The 24,614-nt window shown below is 41.4% G+C and overlaps 1 protein-coding gene across 3 annotated transcripts in view; it reads left to right on the top strand.

The window, feature by feature from the left end:
• Positions 1-24,614, top strand: part of Ntm (neurotrimin) — a 1,004,130-nt gene that overhangs the window by 770,559 nt on the left and 208,957 nt on the right. The gene's annotated exons all lie outside the window — the stretch shown is intronic.

Here is a 24,614-nt window from a genome sequence, read left to right on the forward strand (position 1 = left end):
TCTACATGCTTCATTTAGAACTTTAATAAGTCATCTCTATATTGCTGGGTAAACACATTATCAACCACCAGAGTGACAGAGCAAATGGCATAGACAATAGTCTCCCTTTACATCCTATATATCAATCACTAACTATTTTGAGTCATGAGACTTTGAGTATGACAGTACCCAGCCCCTAAGTAGGTATTAAAATGGTACTGTTAACAAGATCATGACCAAGGTGACCCCAAAAGTGCTATGCAATGACAGCATTTATTCTGAAGTTCATTTCCAGGTAGTTCTGGAGAAAGATGTCAGTGTTTCCATACACTGAATTATTTTGGTGGGTTGTAGAGAGATTGCTTGAGGTCTTATATTCTGGTTCAGGAAACAGCCCAATTCTCTGGAGGAAGCAGATGTTGTGTGTGTGTATGCTGATTGTGTCATCTCCTTCTGGGGACATACAGTTTGGAAATCCGATCTCTGAAGATCAAAGGAGATGAACAGAGCTGTAGTCCCTGGAGCCCACTGGTCTGAATCAGTTGTGCTTGGCAGTTGGCCTCACATCAGCTGGCCTTCTGGGAACCCATCTACCTAGTTGCATTGGTGGCGGGAATCATATTCTCAATCATCAGGGAATGTCACAATCTCCATCCTGAGTCAAGACCTTAGAGAAATTACTTCTGTCTTTTCCAGCACAACCCCCTCCCCCCCAAAAAAACTCATGATTTTTAAAATGATAGCTAAGTTATAATTCCTATTATCTTGGCAGAGCAATTAAGGTACTGTAATGTGTGAATGACACTTCTATAGCCTTCTGGGTCAGGTCAGTCTGGGAAAGGTCTCTGTGTGAGAATCCCTGGGAATACAGGGTCTGTGAAGGAAGTACTGGAAACTTCAGAAACATCCAAGAGAAGAGTGAATAAATGCCTAATGTAAGTTTTGCTTTTTACAAATTCTAGTCTTACCTGGGTGTCTGTGGCTTTCTTGCAATCCTAGCTTACTCAAGAGGTTGAGATCTGAGGAGTCAGCCCCGGTGGACAAATCTATGAGACTTTTATCTCTAATTAAGCAGCAAAAAATGTCCAACGTGGAAGTGTGAGTCAAGTGGTAGAGTACCAGCCTTGAGGTGAAAAGATAAGCAAAGCCCCAGTGCTGGCACAAAAACAAAAATAAAAGCAAAACAAAACACAAAACCTAACTAAATATGAACTCTAGTTGTATATGCTAGAAGACTGATAAAGACCTTACTCTGAAGGGAAAATGGGCTGGAATTTGTTGACTTTCTCCAAGTGGACAGATAACTGATAGGTCCTCATGGAGAAATGAACTATTCTCCTAAGCCTGTTTTTCAATTCTGTCAAACCACCATAGCAGCACAAGACTTGGTGTTTTAAAATGTCTCTCTACTTTTCTACATTTTCCCAATTAATGAATATGAATGTGTGGCAAGTCCTTTATTAAAATATTTGTTATTATTAATATTCTTTAATTCTGCTAGAAAGGTGCCATAGCACCTTAACTTTGAAAAGTTAAAATAGCGAGGATATTCTTTAATTATTAGGTGTTGACTCATTTAAATTTAGTAACTGGAAAAACAACAATAGTTCTCTTGGTAGTTTACCAAAAATTAAAAATGATAATGCCTGCTTCATACAAATCAAAGCTGAAACAATGTAACATTGTACATGAAAGAATATATAGTCCTTTATGCAATTAGCCTTGCCTTCTCCAAATCATGATTAATTTATAATAAATTCAATAAAGTCTTCAATGTATGAAGGAGGTCCATTCTTTTGAAAACTCCTACAGATAATCTTTTATGTGAGGAATCTTTTGCATTACAGCAACTGATGTTTCTTTGTTCTTTTTTTCTTTCTTTCTTTCTTTCTTTCTTTCTTTCTTTCTTTCTTTCTTTCTTTTTTCTCCCTTCCCTTCCCTTCCTTCCTTGCCATTTTCTCTTTCTTTCTGCCTTTATTTTTCTCTTTCTTTCTTTGGGTTTCCATGTTCTAGGCAAGTGCTCTATCACTAAATCCAGTCTTTTTGTTTGTATTTAACTCTGAAATGGAGAGCCAGACCTCCAAACTTTTAATTTCTTTATTTGTTTCTGAGGTAGAATATCTCCAACTTTGCCTATGCTGGCCTTGAGCTTACAATCGTCTTGCATGTACCTCCAGGAGGAACTGGATTACAAGTGCAGCCTACCATGCCTGAGCAAGTGCTTGCACACTGACCCTTCCAGTACCTGTGGTTTTCTTGAACAGAGGGTCCCCTCTTTGCATTATGAAAGCTGTGCATTAGGAAAGCTCTCTCTGGGTTGCTGTGGTTACTTAGACAGATGGCACAGTTACTGAGACATCCACACATTTCAGTTGCTTCCAGATGGTGGTCCTATCTGACTCGACTGCCATTGCTTTACTTTTATCTTTTTAACCTTTCATTTCAATTCCAACCAGATCTGCCCACTGTCCCACTTGAAAACCTTTGAAGTAGGAAATCAGCCCTTATAGTCTAACATGGGCCCTAAAGTACAAAGTCTGGTGAACCTACATTACCTTTGGACAAATTCCACCAGTGATACAGTCTGAATCCAGGGCTCATAGATTAGCATGAAAAGATACCTAGATTTTTGTCCCCATATCTTCTCACATAGGTATACTTGCTCAGTGAACAACTTGTATAACTCAAACTTGGCTCCCCTACTTTCCAGCATTCAGGGCTGTTTTGGTCATGGCTGCAGCACTGTCTAAGGAACCTGTTAAATATTCACATGAACATGATGTTCATGTTTAATCGGGAATGATAGTTTTGTCTTCTTTATAAAAGCAGCAAATCCCCAGAAGCTGGTCAGGAGCACCAGCTGTTTACTGCTGGAGGAAGCTGCTGCTTATCTCCTTGTAACCACCTGCCTTTCAGAGATCATGTCTTAATTAACTCACTGTTATCAGAGCTGAAATTGTAGCAACACGGCGAAATCAAATTGTAAATGAGAGATACAAGGGAAAGAACTCTGCTGACCAGGGAATGGAGCATAGGAAGTCTCTTGAGCTGCTTGAAGTTGGCTGTAGGCTGCCAACTCGCACCTGCTGAGACTTAAAATAATACCATACACTATGCCAGTGCAAGGGAACCTAAAGGTCTCTTAATCTAGTGCTGTTTTCATCTTCTTAGAGTTCATGAAACACAGCTTATTCTTCTGATATTGCTAATCTTTTCTAATTTGTTTTATTTATTTCATTTAAAAATTTGCCAGTTAAAGATGACTATATGATCACTACAAGCTTACAACATGGAGACAACACAACATTGGTGTAATCTCATTTTATTCCTCAAACTTAAAGTTAAGGATCAAAATGAAAAGAGATTAAGTGATCTGCCAGGGAAATTATCAGTGGATGGTGTTCTTTGGCTCCTTTTCAGGAGTTCTGAGCTCTCCCATAATAATAAATAAATAAATAAATCCTACTACCAGGCTGGGACTATGGCTTAGTGGTACAGTGCTTGCCTGCCCTGCATGAAGCCCTGGGTTTGATTCCTCAGCATTGCATAAACAGAGAAAGCTGAAAGTGGTGCTATGGCTCAAGTGGTACAGTGTTACCCTTGAGCAAAAAGAAGCCAGGCACAGTGCTCAGGCCCTGAGTCCAACCTGGAAGACTGGCAAAAAATTAAAGAAAAACAAAACAGCTACCTCTAAGAAACTGGCCTTCTTAGGACCTTGCTACTTTTAGAGGTAACATGGCTGAGCTCCCGTTTAGTACATGATATGTGCTTTCAAGTAATGGTAAGGAGTTTTCAATGGACACTCTATGTGGCTCTGCATTTTCATACAGAATCAGCAGGGGGCGCCATGCCAACCAGCAGTTCTGTACCTCTCCCAAGACTTAATGTCCTGGGCCCACCTCGTTCCTATGACCTTTACCTTCTTGTACATTTAACCACATTTGGTCCAGCTTGTTCTGTTTCTTCTCAACTCTACTTAAAATGCCTGACAAAATAGTCACTCCCTTGGACACAATAATTACACATTAAAAAGAAGAAGAAAAACTTCTATTCCCTTTAAGACAATTTAAAATTTACCTTTCTATGACTTCACACTTTAAGTATATTGCAAGAAGTTTTCCAAAGAAAGCCAGCTGGTTAATAACTACACCCATTCCTCTCATCTGTGTCACTCTTAGAGGCAATCTATGTCCCTAAACTGTTTGTTTAGAGCCTGACTCAATATTGATTGGCATTGTTGGTCAAATGTGCACTTGCTAGGGTGTTTCCCAGTAGGATTGACTCAGTGGATGGTTAGCTAGCATCCACGTGGACCTGGCTATGGTAGAAAAGCCCTGAGATTATAGCATATTCAGTTTGCATCATGTAAGCCTCCACAGAGTTGTACCCATTAACACACGTTTCTGTGAGAGTTGAGCTAAAATACTTGGAATTGAGTGTTGTGTTCTGAGGAACGGATATCTTATTAACTCCTTTTGTAAAAACAAATGAAATTTTTTTAATATTTATATTCATGTATACATTTTGTCATCCTGAGGTAGTTGTGCAAAGTGTTTTGTTATTCAACATGTCAGTTTGTGAGTAAAATGCTTCACAATCCGTGTCACCTGATTCATCATTCTCCTGCATGTCTCCAAACCCTACCCAATCCTCTCAAATTATGCAGTTCCATCATGGAGCTGGATTACTATTAACTTCTGCTTCTTTTTTTTTTTTTTTCGGCCAGTCCTGGGCCTTGGACTCAGGGCCTGAGCACTGTCCCTGGCTTCTTCCCGCTCAAGGCTAGCACTCTGCCACTTGAGCCACAGCGCCGCTTCTGGCCGTTTTCTGTATATGTGGTGCTGGGGAATCAAACCTAGGGCCTCGTGTATCCGAGGCAGGCCATCTTGCCACTAGGCTATATCCCCAGCCCCTACTATTAACTTCTTATGAGCCCATTGCCTCCTTTCCTTCTGCTCTAGGCATGTGGCCGCAAACTGATTGAATGCATTCAAAGAATTACAACTTCTTATAGCAAGCTGCTGTGTTGACTTGGAATAGCTGTATTGTCTGCTGCTGAGGGAATCCCCTCCTTTCTTTACTCTGAAAGCTACTTCCTCCACCTCCCTCACATACATATGCTGACACAGAGCTGTGTTGAGATGTGTGAGGTGAGCTATCAGCTGCAACTTAATGATGAGTATCACTGTCAGAATTTACAAAATGGAATTTTATCCGGTGGTGAAGGTAGACTTCTGCATAGAAACTACAGAGGAGAATGTGACAGCCTTTTCAATCCAGTTATCAAAGCGTTTGCAGTTCAAAGCAGGTAAAACAATAATGTAATCTTAGCACTGAATGCTCATTTGTAGCTGAGTGTTTCAATAAATAAAATGGCGGGGGAAATAAAAGCAGACCTGTTGTCTCCAATCTGCTGAATTTAATATCCAGGGTATTGATTGACAGCTTTTTATCACCATAATTAGTATGGATTGTTCCTGAGGCCATTGATCAATTTCTCTACCTCTATGGACTTGAGTTGCTGTTTTCTTCCTCTTCTGCCCCTCCACCCTTTACTTTCTTATTGATCTTGCTAGTTCTGGTCTACCACAGAGAGGCTGCTTGCATAGACAAAAGGAAACCCAGAGCAATGGGAGATGGCTGGGGTCCACCCATGACATCATTTTTCTCACCATGCTGACTGCATGATTTGAGTCTTGGTACCAGTGAGCTTCTGCTTCTCTATCCTGTACCTTTGTCTGCTGTCACTCTCCTGGGCAGAAGTAACACGGACACAGCCATGGAGCCAGTGGCTAGTAAACTTCTGTCCAATGGATAAACACTTCTTTAATATCACCAGGAGTTTGGAGAGATTAAAAACTCAGTTTTGTGAACATGTTTATGTGTGCAGGGAGATATGGCTTTATGTTCTATATTACACAAGCCCAAAACCTAAGTCTTCATTTTGTATTTCTCACCTACTCCTTCTACACTGATATTGTCTCCCTCTCACCCTATCTCTGCCTCTATCACCAAGGATATAATTGTATTCTTCACTATATCTTTCCTTAACAATGGCAGTGATTTATTAGCTCACCTCCCTTACCTAACCTATTCTTAAATCCTGCCTGTGATGAGAGACAGGTAGGTTTATGTAAAATAAAAACTCTTATCACACTATCTGAACTTTTTACATTTACCCTCCTTGACATGGCATGACCCCATATATCCTTCTCACCTTCTTATCCCCAGTCCTCAACACTCCCTACTGGTATTTAACACTCAAGAAAGATGGAACTACCTATAGTCTCAGTCACTTATCACCTGTCTCACACCTCTGTGTCTTTGCTCTTGTAAATTTTGCCTGTAATAGCTTTCTACCTTTTTTTCTCCTTGACTGGTCTTTCTCATCCCTTATAAATTAGCTCAGTTGGCATCTCTTTCTGTAAGCATTCTTTAGCCCCCAGAGTACTCTGTGCCTTCCATCTCTCACGTGACATTTTAGTGGAGAATGTGTTATTTGAGGGGAATACTGCATACTAGCAGGTGAACTCATGGGGGATAGGGCTTGTTTGTTTCTCTCTTTCTTGTCCTTGATGCAAAACACAATGCTGGGCACATGGATAAGTCGTCATATTGGAAGGAATTATCCCTAAGAAGAGAATCAGCAATGCCCAACAAATGGGGCTTCCTCCATGTCAAACTGAGTATGCTTGAGGTATATACAAGATGCTACATTGAAAAACTATATCACAAACCAAAGGTGTACAGTCTGACTTATTTGATGTGTGTATGGAGAATAAGTGAGCCAATGTCTCTCCTGGAGATAAGGATACAGTTTGAGCATGTCCCACAAAAGTTTATGAGTTAGAAGCTTGGTCCCCAGCATGCTGATATTCAGAAATTGTAAAACATCTAAGAGGTGGAGCCTAGTGGAGGTTGGTTAAGTCATTGGGGGTGATGCCCTTGAAAGGAATGTATGCAGGTCTCACAGAGTGAGTTAGTTCTCTCAAGAGTAGGTTATTGTTTGATGAAACCCTAAACTGGGTGCCTGTGGCTCAGGCCTATAACCCTAGTTTTCTGAAGTTGGAGATGTGAGGATCTCAGTTTGAAGTCAACCAGGGCAGAACAAATCCTGGAGACTGTTATTTCTCATTAACCAACAAAAAGCCATGAGTGCCCAGCTTACTCTATACCTCCTTCCGTGTAGATCCCGGGCCTATTTGCCCCCTCCATTTGTTCCCCTTTCGCTCTCACACAAGCCTCTGGCCAGTAGGAAGTAATGCGGGAGCAAGGGCCACGGCTAAGCTCTGGTCCAGGTGTGGCCGCGAGAATGGCCTCCCCCCCCCACCAAGGAGGCCAGGTAAGCGTGGACATCTCCAAGTAAGCTTCAGGAGCTTCCCGAAGTTTTATTCAGGGGAGGGGTTTATATAACAGTAATGGCGGCAGGAAGAGGAGGGACTAACTGGGTATTAACGATTGGCTGATGAACTGTACATCAAGGTGATGTCACGGAACTTCCCGCAGAGGCAGAGATCACAGTCCTCCCAGGACCGGCCCCCTGGGCTCAGGCCAGCGCCATTGTGAGACATGTGCTCCAAGACGAGAGTCGGGGCTGGTTTTGGGCCTACTTTCTGGTTCCAGACCTGGGGAGGGGGAGGTAGGAGTGCATAATAGCCACGAGTCTCATGTCTTAAATGTATAGCCATCCCCAACACATGAGTAGGTTTGTCCAAGTGGTAGAGGGACAGCCTTGAGTGGAATGCTAAGGGACAGCATCCAGGCCCTGAATTAAAGCCCCAGTAGTGGCACTAAATCAATCAATCAATAAAAATAAATAAAGTGAGGCCACAGCACATACTTGGCAATTCTGGTACCTTTCTCCCTTCTCCACAATGATCCATCTTCCAGTGTCAGAGGTTTAGCCTCCAGACTTGTGAACCAAATAAACCTTCTTTTCTTTATAACATATTTGGTTTCCATTACTTTGCTCCAGCAACAGGAAATGAACTGATTGAGTTACTTTCTCTGACTTGAAGGAATGCAGGCATTTTAGAGTGGTTAGTATAGATAAATGTTGCAATCTATACACTAAAATAATGTTGTCATGTTTAACCATGGAATTTCACTCTCCCTTGTTTGTGGTAAGATCAGATCATCACCATAGGTTTCCTGAAGGACATTTTCTAAGCAAAGCAAATGTCATACATTTCAGGAAGTGCCCCCTGAGCCCACATTGATGTGGCTGCCCTTCTGTCTATTTGACAGTCCCTGCTCCCGTGGCTGTGGGAAGCTTGGAGCCTCCCTGGCACTGCAGCCACCCCCACACTTACAGGTGCTTGCACACATCAAGCATTGTCTCCTGTCCGGCCATTAAACCAAGTGCAACTCTCCTTCCAAACTGAGCACAACAGAGCCAAATTGGCCAGTAAAGCCCACTTGTTCTTCGGGCCCCAGAGAACCCATGGCATCAACAATGCCAATTGGCCCCGTAGAAAAGCAGAAGTAATGCCAGGTTCAGCCTTCATCTCATCCCCATTCTGCCTTTTGTGGAACATCAGTGGCAGATGTTCCTGGAGGTGACCCCCCAGATGCACAGAGGCAGCAGCAACACTTCCTCCTGCCTCGGCCTCTCTCTAGGCTTATGTGAGACAGATTTGACAGGCTGATACCGATTGGCACATCTTCCCAGCCAGATTGGAATCAGGCCCTTCTACTGTCTTTGGGGTCCACTGCAGCTTCAAGTAAAATGTTCAGAAGCGCTGAGATTGTAGCTGCACTGCCAATTTTCCCTTTGCTTCTGTGCTGGCATTTCTAATCTTGGGCATTTTGTTGCTGTAGAATGCATCACTACAAATTGAGTCTCAAGCTAAGGAACTTTGATATTTGCAGGCATGTGAAAATGCCTTTCTACTTTCTTACAGTAGTCTGCTTAATTTATTTGAGAGAAAAACTATTCTGTGAGCTTCAGACTGCAGTTTATTTCCTTCCTAATTCAGTTGTTTATAGCTAGTGAAGAGGCTAGGAAACATGAAGGGAACATTTAGTCTACTTGCCATCTTCTATCCCGGAGCTTCCTGCAGTGTTTGCTTGTGTCTGACTGTGACATCCATAGTCATATTTTGCCTGCCGTGTCCATGGCTTGTCTGTACCTCTGACTGGCTATAAATCTAGGCAAAACACCTAGTTTTTTGGACACTAATTTTGTTATCTTCACAGTTCTTTCTGGGTTGGTGTGAGGGTTAATCAAGGTGACATTGGTAAAACAGCTTAGCATGCAGTAGGAGTTCACTACGTGTCATTTCCTGTTCCTTACTGTCCTAAAAATGATCTCCCTACAGGCAGACACTTATTTCACAGCATGTTTGAATTTACAATAATCTATTCAAAATATAACTCCCTTTGTTGTTATAATATGCACATATACATGTATGTTTTATAAATGTGAACATATTTGTTAAGATATTAACAGTGGACATCTGAATGAGAGAATTATGGCATAAAACTTCCATCTTCCCACTTCCCTCCTTCCCTCACTCCCTTCTTCCCTTCCTTCCTGCTTCTCTTTCCTTCCCACGTCTCCTTCTCCATTTTTCTTCCCTGTAATGAGCATTGTATTAAGTCCTGAAGATTAAGCAGGTATGGGATTCACACCCACAATTCCATCATGTGTTCCAGGACAGTCTTGTTTTCCAGCCAATCTAGTCTGTATAAGGAATTCTTGCTCTAAAAAAAACAAAACAAAGAATAATGACAATTAAAAAAAACACACCAAATTTGTTAAGAAAGTCAAACTCTAGAAGTTATTTACTGGAAAGACAAATAAGGAGGGGAATCTCAAAGTTCACTGGGGGAGCCCAGCTATGTCTACTTTAACTGTATCTCTTTACCTGTCACTCTGAGGACAACTCATTCTGCCCAGTCAGTGAAGCCCCAGCCAGGCTCAGAGTCCCATCACCTTCTTCTCAACTATGACCTCCAAAGGAGTATAGCCATCAGAGCCTGATCTGAAATCAGAAATGCAAGCCCAGCATAAGATGCATGCCATTTCCTGTAGCAGGGTTCCATTAAGTGAGGATGAATAGGAACTCTGAACATCGAAAACTCCCATGGGGAGGGGGGGCACTGGTAAGTTTATGATAAATAAATGTACATTTGTTCATTTACAGCATAAGATCAGAACAAGAACCCATTTGTATTGAAGCAGAAGAGAAACTATTAAAATATATCTGCTAGGAGAAAAACAAGAGAAATTGAGTGAGAGCAAGAACATAGAAATGAGAGGAACTATAGGATGTGGCAAGAGAAAAAGCACAAGAGAGGAAAGATGAAGATTATATAAAGGAAGGAAAAGTAGAAGGATAGGTTCAAGGGCCTCAGCATAAATGTTTTGTCCTGGGGAACTACAGCAGACAGATGAGTAATTGTTCTTAATTATCATGGTTGCCCCTTACAGATTGGAATTCCTAGCACTGTTCTGTGGTTGGCTGGCCAACACTACAGGTTTCTGAAACCACAGGATCTTGATGGGCGGGGCACCAAGTGCTGTGCTAGTTGCCTTGTGCTAGTGGTCATTGGTTTGAGGCCACCTCTACTCTACCCAGATTTCCCACCTTTACCTGAAAATTCTTTCTAAGTGAAGGACTAGGGGCATTCTAGAAGGACCTCTGCCTGCCCTAAAAGGAGGTGGAGACAAAGCATTCTACAGCATGTGCACCACCCTGCTTGCAAACTCAGCCCTTGCTCTTCTAGAACTGAGGCTGTTACAGCCTAATCTGGGATCATGTGCTCCATGGCTAACAGGGTGAGTGCTGGTCTGTAATAAGTCAGTGAAAAATAGTGAGGTTCAATTACTTACACACTCCCTGAAGCTGAAACAATTGCCATTATCCCACATAACATTGCTTGACCTACATTTTCACTTGAAAGCCTTCAGTGAACAATTAGTTTGAATGTTGAGTTATAAATAAACACATTCATATTCCAGAACTGAAAAGAGGATAGGGAGTGGTACCCACAGCTGTTCCCTGCCCCTTCTTTGCTTCCTTTCTTTTTGCCTTTGGTGTGCTAGTTCGTCTTAACTTCTCTAAGGTGGTAGTCTCACTGGAGACTCTACCAAGAGGGAATGGTTCCGGAGTAATGAGGCCACTGGGCTTTCTCTGGGAAAGGGGTGGTAACATCCATGCCAGGGAGCTTTGAGCCATCTGGATTAGAAGGGTCAAACTATCCACTAGCAGCAATTAAGCAGCTCCGTGTGGAGAAGCCACGTGACCACACCAAAGGAGCTGCCAAGAACAGGAGATTAGTAAACAAAAGTACCCACCAGAAGGTTTCCAGGTTGGCCACTTCTCTGGTCACTTGGCATTTACACAGCTTCCTCTCTCTTTTTTTGTGCCCCATCTGTCTGCACCTACAGCCCACCTAGAAACTACAGAGAATTTAAATAAACTTGTGCAGAGCTGCATTTGTTTAAAATGTTGAAAAAAGTAAAAAGAATTCCAGAGCAGAGTGGATAGCAAGGATAAGTCCTAGACATCCACAGCATCCCATTCCATTAGCCTCTTGGTTGCTGGTAACTCTGTAGCGATTCCTGGCATTAGCCAGAAGGTCTGCTGTAGTATAGTAATGATGCTTAACTCCTAGAGGGGGCCTGTGTGGTTCATCTGGGGATACCCGCAGTGCATTATGGAAGCATGTGCCTTGGTTATTTTTAGTACAGATCATTGTGCAGGTAGGATGATTTTTTTCTGAATTCTCCTTTTTTTTACATCTAGAATCTTTCATTCATGGAAAAGAAAATCTGGAAAGTGTATAACAAAACTCTTACATGCATCAGTTCATTCCGTGGATATTTATTTGTCAGGTGTTGTATCGAGCTTGTACTTTTGACCTGTAGGTGACAAGAAAGGTAAATCAGGTGATGTGGCTGTAGGTCACCAAGTCATCTTCTCATTTCTATTTGGATTCCCTCTCATATGTCATAAAAACTCAGTGTTCTCAAGGTTTTATTTATTTATTTATTTATTTATTTTTTATTTTCTGCAGGTGCTCAGCTCTGAACTCTGGGCCTGAGTACTGTCCCTGAGCTTTTCTATTCAAGACCTGTGCTCTAGCACTTAAGACACAACTCCATGTTGGGCCTTTTTAGTAAGTAATTAGAGATGAGAGTTTCAGGGACTTTCTTGTCCATGCTAGCTTCGAACTCCAATCTTCTCATCTCAGTCTCCTGAGTTACTAGTATTACAGGCATGAGCGACTGCTTTTTAGTAAGTAATTAGAGATGAGAGTTTCAGGGACTTTCTTGTCCATGCTAGCTTCGAACTCCAATCTTCTCATCTCAGTCTCCTGAGTTACTAGTATTACAGGCATGAGCGACTGGCAAGGGATTATTAAGCATCCAGGCATTCCTGTCTCCTTTAAGGAGCCAGTGTAGACTGACAATTCAAGTAAAATATGGCTCCCTGTAGTTTTAAACATGAATTAAAGGCTGATGTATGATGAGAAAAATGATCTATTGTTCTGAGTTTTGTTTGTTTCTGTGACTAAACTTTCCTACTTTTCTTTGTCTTGTTTCTCTTAATACCACTTGGACCCTAAGTCATCTTGGATGTTGACATAAGAAGGCACACCCAAACCTTCTTGTGTGCTCTGTCCTTACATGCACGCTTGAGGTCTCCCTCATACATTGACATTTTGATCTGACACCACATCCACTGAGCTCCAGATTCATAGCAACAATGATTGGATGGACAGTGCCACCCAAGCATTATAGTCACATTTACTCTGCACTGAAGAGGTGACTCCAATAAGCCATTACAGGTTCACATCTAAAGTGGAATTCCTGATTTTTCTCTGAAACTCTGTCATTCTGACTACTTCATCTCAAAGGACATCACCTTCCACAGTTACACATACCCAAACTGTAGAGTTCAAATATTTTCACCTTCCCTTCCTACCTACCATTTCCCTTGTTTCCTTATCCATCTGCAAGTTTTATTGAGTAAGCTTCTAGAAAAAAAAATCCATACTTCCATCTTTACTTCTTTAACTAGCCTCTGTCATCAAACAATTGCAGTTACCCTCTTCTCCAAATCAAAATGGAAAAGATATTTTTTCAAAACAGAACCTATACATCAGATTTCTTTCTGCTTGGAATCTTTCAGCCAAACTCTCATACTTACCTCCTTTCCAACACGACAAGTAAAGCCTGTAAAATCCTGTCCCTCCTTCCTGTGGCCCTCAACTTCCAAGATGCCCCTGGTAGCACCACTGGGCCCCTTATCACCAATCTCTGAGTAATTGGAGTACAATTCCACCACATTTTCTCTTTTCTCAGAACGCTGGTATTTTTCTTTTCTCTGCTGTCCCTAAATCTTTATTTGGCAGCCTTTTGCCTACTACTTGGCAGTTAGGAACAATGGTCTTTAAAATGGTCTTCCTTAAAGACATGATCAACACTCTCTCTTTTACACACACACACACACACACACACACACAAACACACACACAGAGCTCAGTTCAGTCATTTTCTAACTCTACGTACAATCTTTGGAGCACTTACTGCCCTTTAATAAGTAAACCTGTCAAAATAGACCCTTAGTTTTTGTCTTTTTCCTCTGACTAGTATACCGCTTCCAGAAAGGTGATGTGTGTGTGTGTGTGTGTGTGTGTGTGTGTGTGTGTGTGTGCCTTAATGCCTAGCACTAGACCTGGTACAAATTCAGTACATCATGATTGTCATTGAATACACATGAGATTGGAAATCATATACTCCTTTCCCTATGAGTTTAGTATTCCTGACAACAACAAACTTACACTTAAAAAAAGAGTATCATCTCCAAGGTTTCTACCAAATTGATCACGGCTAAGAATGATAGTATCTCTGGACAGCTGGATGGTACATGGCTGTCATGTGATCAAGTGGACCTTAGGCATGCTCTCAGTGTACCCTTATGCTACCTTTGCCATGTAGTTGGGAGAGTTCATGCTTCTCCTTTTTTGTCCTAATGGCTACTCAGTGAATATTTTCACTCATATTCATGTTTGAAATTTTGTGACAAAGAATTTCAAGAAGTATGGGTGCTATTTTTTTTAGAAAAAAATTGTTTTTTTTATTTAGAAATTGACTTTAAGACATACCATTATTTCTAGATGGATTGTCAAGATTTAAATGGATGAACATGGTTACTTCATGCACTTCTCTAGGCACATATAGTATATTCTTATATCATCTTCCTTAAGAGGAAATCCAAGCCTTGAATCATTACTTTCTGTTGTAAGAGAGTCAAAACTGTGGTTTACAATTTAATCCTTGTTGGAAATGTGATATTTGAGTCTCCTTGAGATGCCTAGGGAAGAAAGGCACTGCCCAGGTCTGTGCAGGTGTTGTTGTGAGAGTACCCAGCCCAGCATTGATTCCTGAAGACCTCTGATGCACAAAGAAAGAACTGTTTCAGGAGAATTGGTGTGAGTTTAATGAATGGTCCTTCTGAACAGAGTTGTAGATGTCTCAAACATCAAAGTCAACTGAAGGAATAGAAAGCCCCGGACTTCAGATCTCTTCCTCTAAATGACTTGCAATCTAATTTCTCCAGTAGGGGAAATGGAATTCATGGTTTACAGCCAGCCACTGCCACCTGGGTATGGACTTTCTTCCTAATAGTGACTGGTAGTAAAGATGTCTTACCCCAAGTTCATGTTTTCTTGACATGGTTGTCAGAGATTTCTGCTTGTGGCAGAAGGAAATCAGTTTGTTTGTAGCATAGGCATTTTGGCTAGAGAAGAGGAAAATTGTGCTTTTCCCAATGGAAGCTAGAGATGACTCAGAATATAAGCAATTTCTCTACAACAGAAGGTCACTGGTTACTCCTTATGTTTCCATCCTCAATTGCCCTGCAAGAAGGCCAAGCTGTGTTAGCCACTCCTTTCTTTCTTATGTAGCAATGCTCAGCCTTCTTTATGTGGAGGCCACCCAGTCTGTGCATGACGCAAGCTGAGACACTGCAGCTTGGTGTGTTTTGAACAGACCGCAGCTATAGCAGCCTGAATCACTTGCCCTATGGACTATAAAACCTTGGTTGTTAAATGAAAGGAACCAGTGTCCCTAACATTTAGCCTAGTTCAACATCCTGAAATGATGTTGTGCTGAAGGGTATGGCGAACCTCTTAGGGGAACAATAACAGAAGAAGAATGGCAAAGAAAAGAAGAAAGACATGTTCAGAAGCCATTCACTTAGTAAATAATGCTACTTCTTAGAAAAGCTCTTGTGTTTCTCTGAATTGATGGAAAATGATGTTGCAGTCATTGTAAGGGGGATGGTGGGGAGGTTGATTGCCCTCCACTGGGAAGGCATGAGCTGCTAAAGACTGTGGGCCACACAGAACCTTCCAGAATACAATGCCTGTTTCCAGTATGTAAGGCATCCTGGTTTTTAGTCATAACATCCTTAGACTCCCAGGGCAAGATGAACACGTGAATGCCTGTGGTGGTCTAATAATTCCTGAGACTGTTTTCCATGCCATACACAATTTATACGATGAGAGTCTCCTAGTTCAGGGGAATGGGTTGCAAGCCCATCTCTGCGCTTCAGTTCAGGCTTGCTTTGGATGAAATAAATAGCAACCTGGTTTCTTCTAAAAAAAAAAAAAATAGATTACAGAGATAATCTTCTTTGGTCACAGTTGGGGAGAAAGCCCAAGAGGGGGGTCTTGTTGCCTCCAGAAAAGTCTTGGAAGACACTTGAGTTCCTGCTGGGCCTATTGGACCATCTTTTATCATTTTAGACAGAAGGAAAGGTTACCCCAGCGAGACCTTGGCAGCAGTAAGTCACAGCCATTCTTCTTACTTATTGTTCATGGCTAGGCCCATCTTTCTGGGTATGTGTCTGTGCTGTATATTATGCAAACAGCCTCAATGTCTTGATCAATGCTGGATAAGAACTCTTCTTTTTCTTTTCTTTTTGCTTTTCTTTTGGTGTGGTCATGTGCCTTGTCCATTCAGCCTAGTTCTGGCACTAGTGAACTACCCTTTACCTGGGTGGCTGGGAAGGTATTCACCCAGTGACTTGCTTTTTAAATAACTCTGGAATCATAACACTATGATTGTAATAAACGCCTTTGTGATTTGCATTTAAATAGTATTTTCATCCCGAGATCACAGGGAGGAGAGCTATCTTAACTCAGTACCATGACCTAAATTCTCTTCATCTGAATTCCAGCTTGTGTGCACCAAACACATTTTTTCCCTCCCTGGCTCATGCAGTTCTGTGTGCCCAACTGATCACAACCTGGGTCTGCTGGCATTCTGATGTAAGCACCAGCAGCCTGGAGAGCACTAATTTCATTGTCTCTCACTTGTGCACTGTACGTCAACCCCCTAGGCCAGTGAGCTCAAATTGCAATGCTTTGACCCTAGCTGTGATAAGAGATGTGGAGTTACGGTAGGGAATCCCACTCTCATGCTTGGCCCACATGCCATTAGCACAATCCTCTGTGGGTTGTCAGTGAATCCACTTGGGTATGGGCACCTAAATAATCACCTTCTGAAGTATAGCGTTACCCCGGAAGAGTGCTATCCATTACTTTGGGCTCATTGTCAAAGCCCAGGGAGGAATGAAAAGATGACAAAGTGGCAGAAATCAGACAGCACAGGAACCTGAAAGGAAAATCAGGCCCAAGACCAGAGCCTCACTGAAGGCAGCTCGGTCCTGATGACTTAGTTCATCTACTGCTGCAGCTTTTCTCACAGCCTTCAGACTTGTTGTGTTATTCTTCCAGATCTTTGTAAGAATTTAATTTCATCCTGCTCAGTAGAACTTATTTTTTCAGTAGCACTTTTTTTTTTTTTGGCGGGGGGGGGGGGTCCCGGGGATTCTTTAAATGGCATTCTTTGAAGCAGTGTTTCTATTCAGACACAAGCTTTTGTTTTTTTTAAAAAAAAGAGGTGTAAATATAGAATGTTACTGAAAAGGTCTTATCTTGCTTTCTTCATGACATCTAAAAGTGTGTTTAAAATAAAGAACAAGTGTTGCATCAGGCACGTGTCAAGACAGTTGGCTTCCTGTAGGGAGAGGTAGGGAGTACTTTGAATATATTTCTGTCCCCACAAAAGCCTTTCATGTGTTGTGACCTTATACTCTTACTTCTTTCTTTGTCAAATGATCTACCAGAACAGGACAGAAAGTTGTCAGGGTAGATGCTAGATTGTTTGCTTTGTTTGGTTGTTACTACCACTAACCACTTCCCTTGGAGTACCACAATCCTCAAAAAATGACATTGCCCTCAGAAAAAGCATGCTTGGCTGGGTTGTAGATCATAGGTAGAGTGCTCACCAAGCATACAGAAGGCCTTGGGTTCCATCTCCAGCACCTTAAATATTAATCAATAAAAAAGCATAGTTTTTCCTCCTTCATAGCCAACCTTTCTCTTCCATTCATTTACACATTGCTCTCCATTTTCAAGTAACACATTCACAAAAATGTGGGATAGAGAAGAAGATGGGTAATTAATCTTTGCTCTTTAAACTCTGAAGTGGAATAATATTTGGTTTTTCGGGTAAAGGACCTTGAATATCATCAAGTTTAGCCTCCTTTAGATTAAGAAACCTACATTCAGAAAAGTGGTTTGACTTTTCCAGTGATTAGGGGCAGTCGCCTAATTGAAAAGTAACCCATGACATGTTCTGAATGTTTTTTGGTTCATTTATGTATTTAATAGTTATCAACTATAGCATTTGAAACCTTGAATCATTTTGTCCTATAGTTAAAAGCAAGGATAAGGTTTTAAAAATTGAGATTTTTAAACTATGATATGAATATATGTATATGCCTATCTTACACTGTTTTATCTACTCATCTCTCTCCATCTCTCCCTCTCCTGCCCCCGCCCCCCTTTGCCAGACCTGGGACTTGGACTAAGTGCCTGAGCACTGTTCCTAGTTTCTTTTTTGCTCAAGGCTAGAATTTTTGGGCTACAATGCCACTTCTGGCTTTTTCTGTTTATGTGGTGCTGAGGAATCGAACCCAGGGCCTCATGCATGCTAGGCAAGCACTCTATTGCTAAGCTACATTCCCAGCCCCCACCTACTCATCTCTGGAAGACGAATACAAGTTCCTTCTATGTTGTAGCTATTGTGAGTAGAGTTACAATGTGCATGGAGTGCAGATAGCAGTTAGCAATAGTGATTTTAACCTCCTTTGACTATATACTGGAGACTAGGCTGCTGGAGTCTATGGCAGCCATTTGTGACAACATGGAGGAACTAAAACCATTTTGCCAAGTGAAATAAAGCAGATAGAGAAAGACAAATAAAGCATGATCTCACTTATATCCAGAAATTACAGCAGTCAGAAGCAAAGAGCAAAACAATGAGTGATAGTCGCAGTTGGGACTGGAAGGTGTTGGTCAAGGCTACAGAGTTCCACTTAAAAAAGAGAGTTCTGGAGATCTAATGCGCTACATCCAGCTTGGTGGTAATGGCTAAAGATACTGTTTTGTATTGTTAAGATTTGCTGGAATTTGCTTAGAGTAGAACTTGTGTTCTTACAACAAAGGAGGAAAAAATAAATGGTAACTAGGCGAGGTGATGGACATGGTAATTAGTTTGATTGTAGTGATCATTTCCCAAGGTATACGTATATCAAAACACCATATTGTACATCTTAAGTATATATAATTTTTATTTGCCAATTATGCCTCGATACGGCTGGGAAAAAAATAAAAGCTTGACATTACCCAGGGAAAAAAAGAACAACTAAAGATAGGCATATATTTTCCTGTCAGGTAGGCATTTCTGAACAAAAAGAACAGTTCTTTTTATATGAAGAGGTACGGCCATCTGTCTGGACTCAGGGACTCCGCCATCATCGTTCACTATGTCTCACATCAACAGCCTGGAAAAACTGTGCTTGGCCCAAGGTCCATCAAAGAAGCCATGACTACTTGGTGTTTCTGTGACCATTTGCCCTTGTTGTTTACCTAATTTACAAAATAATGATGCTGCATTTCTCTTCCCTCATGGATTAGTACTCAAACCTTATGGTGTCTTAAAAGGCAGATCTTTCCTAATGCTGCACAGCGAAGCCTGTTGGGCTCAACTCTTTTGCCACCTCTAAATCAGGAAAACTCTTTCTCTAAGGGGACAGAGTGCAAACAAGCCAAGCAACCTAAATGTACCTTTACACATGCTAATTAATCTTCATCTTAACTCCTCTCTCATTCAGCCTTTCTTTACTATTCTTGTTCATTTCTTTCTTTTTTTTTCTTCTCTGTACAAGACTAGGACTATCAGATACTTTTGCCCATTGGCAGGCACCTTACCCCCAAGCCATGCCTTGAAGCCCATACAGCTTGTAGTAATGTAGCTCGCATCTAGGTACCTTACACCAGTCAGAAGCCTCTCTAGGCAGTTCAGTAGATAGCTTTGGTCATACTTGTGATAGAGAGCTAAACAATGAGGAAAATGGTCAAGCAAACCAGACATTAATCAACAGCCAACTAGAATATGCTCCTAGGATGCTAGATATATATGTGTGATGTGGAAGCCACATATAAGAACCACTGTTTTGAGCACAAAGGCAGCCCCAGACCTTGTGGGATCAGATAGAGAAGGGCTGGAGACACAGGGAAGATGAAGTCACTGTCATGGATCACTCCCAATGGGATATGTAGGAGTGGATGAAGTAATACCTTCACTTGATCATCCACTAACCAAACTGATGTTACAACTGGAGGACAAGGAAATTAGAATGTGATTCTCTGAATACAGTTACTTTTAAGATTGTGTAACTGTTCTGGACTGTCACAGAAATTTTCTTTTGTTTCCTTTTTATTTTCTTTTTTGTGTGCTGGTCCTGGGACTTGTGTGTAGGGGTATGAAATCAGGACCTCAGTGCTGTCCCTGAGATTCGTTTTTTTTTCAAGAGGAATTCTTTATTTTCAAATAAAAATGATACACATGCCTATATTATAATTAGTTTTCTTTGCTCATTCTCTCTGGACAATAAAAAAACAAAACAATGGAAGATTTACAAGAACTCTCAGGATTTGGGGGTCTGTAGGAATCCAATGTTCTAGAATAATATCTGAAGTTATTCTGAGATCTTATGTGTTTTTTGTTTTTTTGTTTTTACCAGTCCTGGGCCTTGGACTCAGGGCCTGAGCACTGTCCCTGGCTTCTTTTTGCTCAAGGCTAGCACTCTGCCACTTGAGCCACAGTGCCACATCTGGCCGTTTTCTATATATGTGGTGCTGGGGAATCGAACCCAGGGCTTCATGTATACGAGACAAGCACTCTTGCCACTAGGCCATCTTCCCAGCCCCTGTGTGTTTTTTAATTGATTAATTTATTGTCAAAGTGATGTACAGAGCGGTTACAGTTTCATATGTAAGGCAGTAAGTACATTTCTTATCAAACTTGTTTCTTCCTCACTCATTTTCCTCTCATCTTCCTTCCTGCCCAATCTCCCCCACCCCATGAGTTTACAGCATATAGTTTTGTAAGTATTGAGTCTTTTTTCTCAAGGCTATCACCCTACTACTTGAGCCATAGCACCACTTCTGGCTTTTTCTAAGTAGTTTATTATAGATCAGAGTCTCACAGACTTTACTGCCGGGGCTGGCTTTGAACCCATGATCCTCAGATCTCAGCCTTCTTAGTAGCTAGGATTACAACTGTGAGCCACCAGGGTCTGGCTCTCACAGAATTCTGAATTTACTGCCCCTCATGATAATCTGTGTCCTCAGTGTTATAAGGAAATGAGGGTCTCTTCAACATAAGGTTTGGTTTTGTACTTCAAGTATCTAACACAGTGTCTGACATTGAAAGGGAAGTGGGAAGTGCTTTACTGTAATAATATAATGACAAGTATGAGCACTTCCTAAGGTGGCAGACTTTTTTCACATATCTTGGACAATGGGTCTTCTCTCACATGCCACCCTCATTTGTAGACTTAAAAGCAGGGCACAATATGAATGAAGGAAGTAGAGGTTTAGGAAAGGAGGCAGTAGGTGGTAAGGAGTGCAGGCTGGAAGAGAGTGAGAGGAAACGGTCCAGTGGAGGACAGAGAAGAGTTTATGCTTGCCTCGCATGCACGAGGTCATGTGTTCAATTGCTAGTGCAGTAACAACAACAAAATGGGAAAACCTTAGTAGCCCCCGCCAAAGTCATAGAAGGCCAGAAATTTTTGAATGACTCACATTCATTTTTAATACTGCATTAGAGAATTCCTATTAGAAACCCTGAGTGGTCTTTGGAAATGATTGTCTTTTTTTTTTTTTTTTTTTTTGTATTGCAGCTACATTCTACCACTCAAGTTAAGCCTCTAGCAATGCAAATGGTATTCAGTCTTGCTGCATAGGGAAAAACGGCATATTTACCAAGCTCTCCATAAGGAAAAGAAACATTCTTTTGTTCTTCCTGTTGTTGGTTAAAATATAAAATGTTAGAAAGGTATGTGAGCCTTCAGCATGTTGTTGAAAAATGGCCCCTTCTCTCATGCCCATGAGCCTTCCTATTTGACTCATTGGCCAATGTCACATACTTCTCTCAAGCTAAATCTCTATCAGTGAATCACTACTCTCAGATGGGTGGGAGTAGGATTGATCAAAGAGCTTTGAGGCACCCTTCATCAGCATACTATTATTCATGTGATTAATACTAATAAAACAGACCTACTAGACACATGGATCACTCCCAGGAAATAAAGGTAGTGGACTCCAATCAGTTAGATCAATGTGATACAATAATAGAAAGACCACCATTCACTCTCCTGGCCCTCCCAATCCTCTTTTCAGTTCCCTTTTGTTTTGTGTACTTACCAAATGATTGTTTAGTTTATTTCGCTTCTTTGTGTAAGTTCCATAGAGGTAGAGAATTTGCACAGATAGATGATAAGTAGATTAAAAAAAGCATATGAGGAGAATCAATTAATAAACACTGTAGAGTAATAAGTATCATAAAGATGTGATGTGTCCTACTTCAAATAAGACAGATAATAGGCCAATAGTATATACATACATTACACACACACACACACACACATACACACAAACACACACAAACAGAGAGAGAGAGAGAGAGAGAGATTTTTTCACCTATCTCTATCCTCCACTTACCAACTTCAAACCAGAACAATTTGGACTGCTTTGGACAAAACAAGTCTCACCATCTTGAGTAAAATCAGTGTTGTCACTCCCATCTGCCCACTTCTTTATCATCATAGATTAATTGCAATATAATCGAAAACACATGTATATGGTATCTTCATAATAGTTTCAAGGTTCTTTGTAGTCTTATAGTTTCACTAAATTGAGGCTTCTATCATGAATTTGTTTAAATCTATAAACTAAGCAGACAACATTTTTGTTGCTTAATCTCTGTAATTCTGAAACTCAAAGACCAACAGATTGAAAAGTCTTTGAGTATTATTAATTGCTAGTGGCTCAAATCAATGCAGAAGGGCTTGACTATAAGGTACTTCCTCCTTAGGCGAATGGTTGAAACACAGTATAAAGTGATCCACAATTTGAGAGTGTTGAAGCCTAGACTGAGGCTGAGAAAGGCTGGAACTTGGCATCGCTTCTTTGCTGGGCAGATGGCAGAGAATGAATTTGACATTGCAAGGAACACAAAGCAAGGTGGAGGTGTTGAGATATTTTCATTGCAGTCGCCCACTACTTGAATTGCAAGGGAAAAAAACAGAAGCCCCGGGGAACTTAAGCTTCCTCACCAACTACAGCTATTGGCGCATGTGGAGAAGGCTGATCTGTCCTTATTTCACCATGGGAAAACTCCCATAGCAGGGAGCCTCAGGGAGATCACCAGGAATAGATGAGGGCCCAACAACGAACAGAATGATGAAGTGGCCCTTTAAATATAAATCTCTGGAGCCCCCAAACCTGGTAGATGTTCCCTTAAGTATTCAAATGAGATTGCAGCATCAGATTGGTATGCATTAGGCTGGTTTCAATGAAAATTAACATGTAATTGCTTCAAATGAAGTAAGTGAGGAGGTAATCTGTTCTTAAATTGGATTCCCAGGATTTTGTGGTACCATAATGCAGCTGTGAAATGAAATATATTTTAAGGATGATGTCCTCAAGGGGGTGAAGGAGCTGGCAGGAGCGGGGGGGGGGGGCACAGAGATGAAGAGATAGTATATAGTAGATGCTTATCTTTCTCTCCAGCCTGATGTATTTTTCTTCAGTCTCATTCTTCAACTGCTGATGCACAGAAAGACATGTTCCTTTCCATATCTGGCTCCCACACTCTCAATTTCTCACAGTCATCAGTTGCTCTCTTTTGCTAATTATTATATATGGAGCTGATTTGCAGAGATGGTGGCTTTCAAGAGCCAAAGATGTGTGGTCTTCCTTCAAGGCTGGACTTACAGAAAGAAGATAGATGTTCATTCTGCATATGGTATCTACCAAGACCATCCACCAGTGAGGGGTACACCACCCTACTTGGTCATGTTGTCCCAAGCACATTACCCAATGGCAAAAACCATTGTTTCTTGTCATCCTCATAACTGAAAATGTGGACATGCATGTTTGACCTCATGACTGACCCTTTTGATATCAAAGATTGGGCACTGAAATAGCGGCTGCAACAATAGCAGCCAACTTCATTACCACCATTGCTTCCAAAGCCTCGGATCAGCCAGCCCAGGGTCCCCTACTAGCAGCAATGATATGGTCTATGAAGTCTGAAGATGAGCCTGGGAATAATTAACCTTCTTACCCTTCAATCAAGATGGGAAGCAGCTGGGTGAGGAGTCAGTGCAGGTTAATGCATTAAATTGTTTGCCTTTGCCATCCTGAGTTAAAATGGGATGTTTCCAGCCACAGTGGAAGGGAGTTGGCAGGCCTCTCTGGTCCTGTGCATCATCTTTGCCTCCCCCTGTCCATGCATACATACACAAAGAGCCATCACTGATGGGTTCAGGGTTCTTCTGCACCAAGGCTCCTCCTGTCATAGACAGGAAGTGGCTCTTTAAAAAAAATTGGATCACCTGGCTATTTATAGGTATGTCATATGAAGTTTCAAGTGGCTGATCCATGTTTCCAGTTTGCATGACTCCACCCAGAAGCTAGACTCAGAATGTATAGTTGCCAGTGTATTGGCTCAGGATGTGACACCGGATTACAGTATGTTGTATAAAGACTACATACATCCATAAAGGAGCCCCCCCCACGCCCATTCAGTGAGACAGAACAGGGAAATTAATAGAAGGATGAAACCCTGTGGGTTTGCTATTGCATCACTGATCAGGCCCAATCTGAGCTCTACTAGCCTTATTCCTAGTCCACAAATGTTTTTGGCCACTCAGTGGTTGACTTAAAAAAATCCCCATATTTGTTTCTCCTTCTGTTTTTGTTGCTCTTTTCTTTCTGTGCATGCTGAACAGCTCTGATGTTAAAATTGATCAGAGATATTGGTGTCATCAAATGTAAGTTTTGTGTTTCTGAAGTTATCTCTGTATATGAAACCAAGAGGACTTTCAATAGAATAGAAATGTTTTCCATCTTCCTCTTTAGGGACTTGAAAATCCAAAGAAGATAAAAGAGAGTAAACAGGAAGAGATGGCAAAACCCAGCTCGTGTCTCCCTCAGGCCAATGGACTAAGGGTCTTGGACTAAGTTCCTAAGGGTCTTGC

This window comes from Perognathus longimembris, chromosome 3 (genome assembly GCF_023159225.1).
Source record: "Perognathus longimembris pacificus isolate PPM17 chromosome 3, ASM2315922v1, whole genome shotgun sequence".
In the NCBI taxonomy this organism is placed as follows: Eukaryota; Metazoa; Chordata; class Mammalia; order Rodentia; family Heteromyidae; genus Perognathus; species Perognathus longimembris.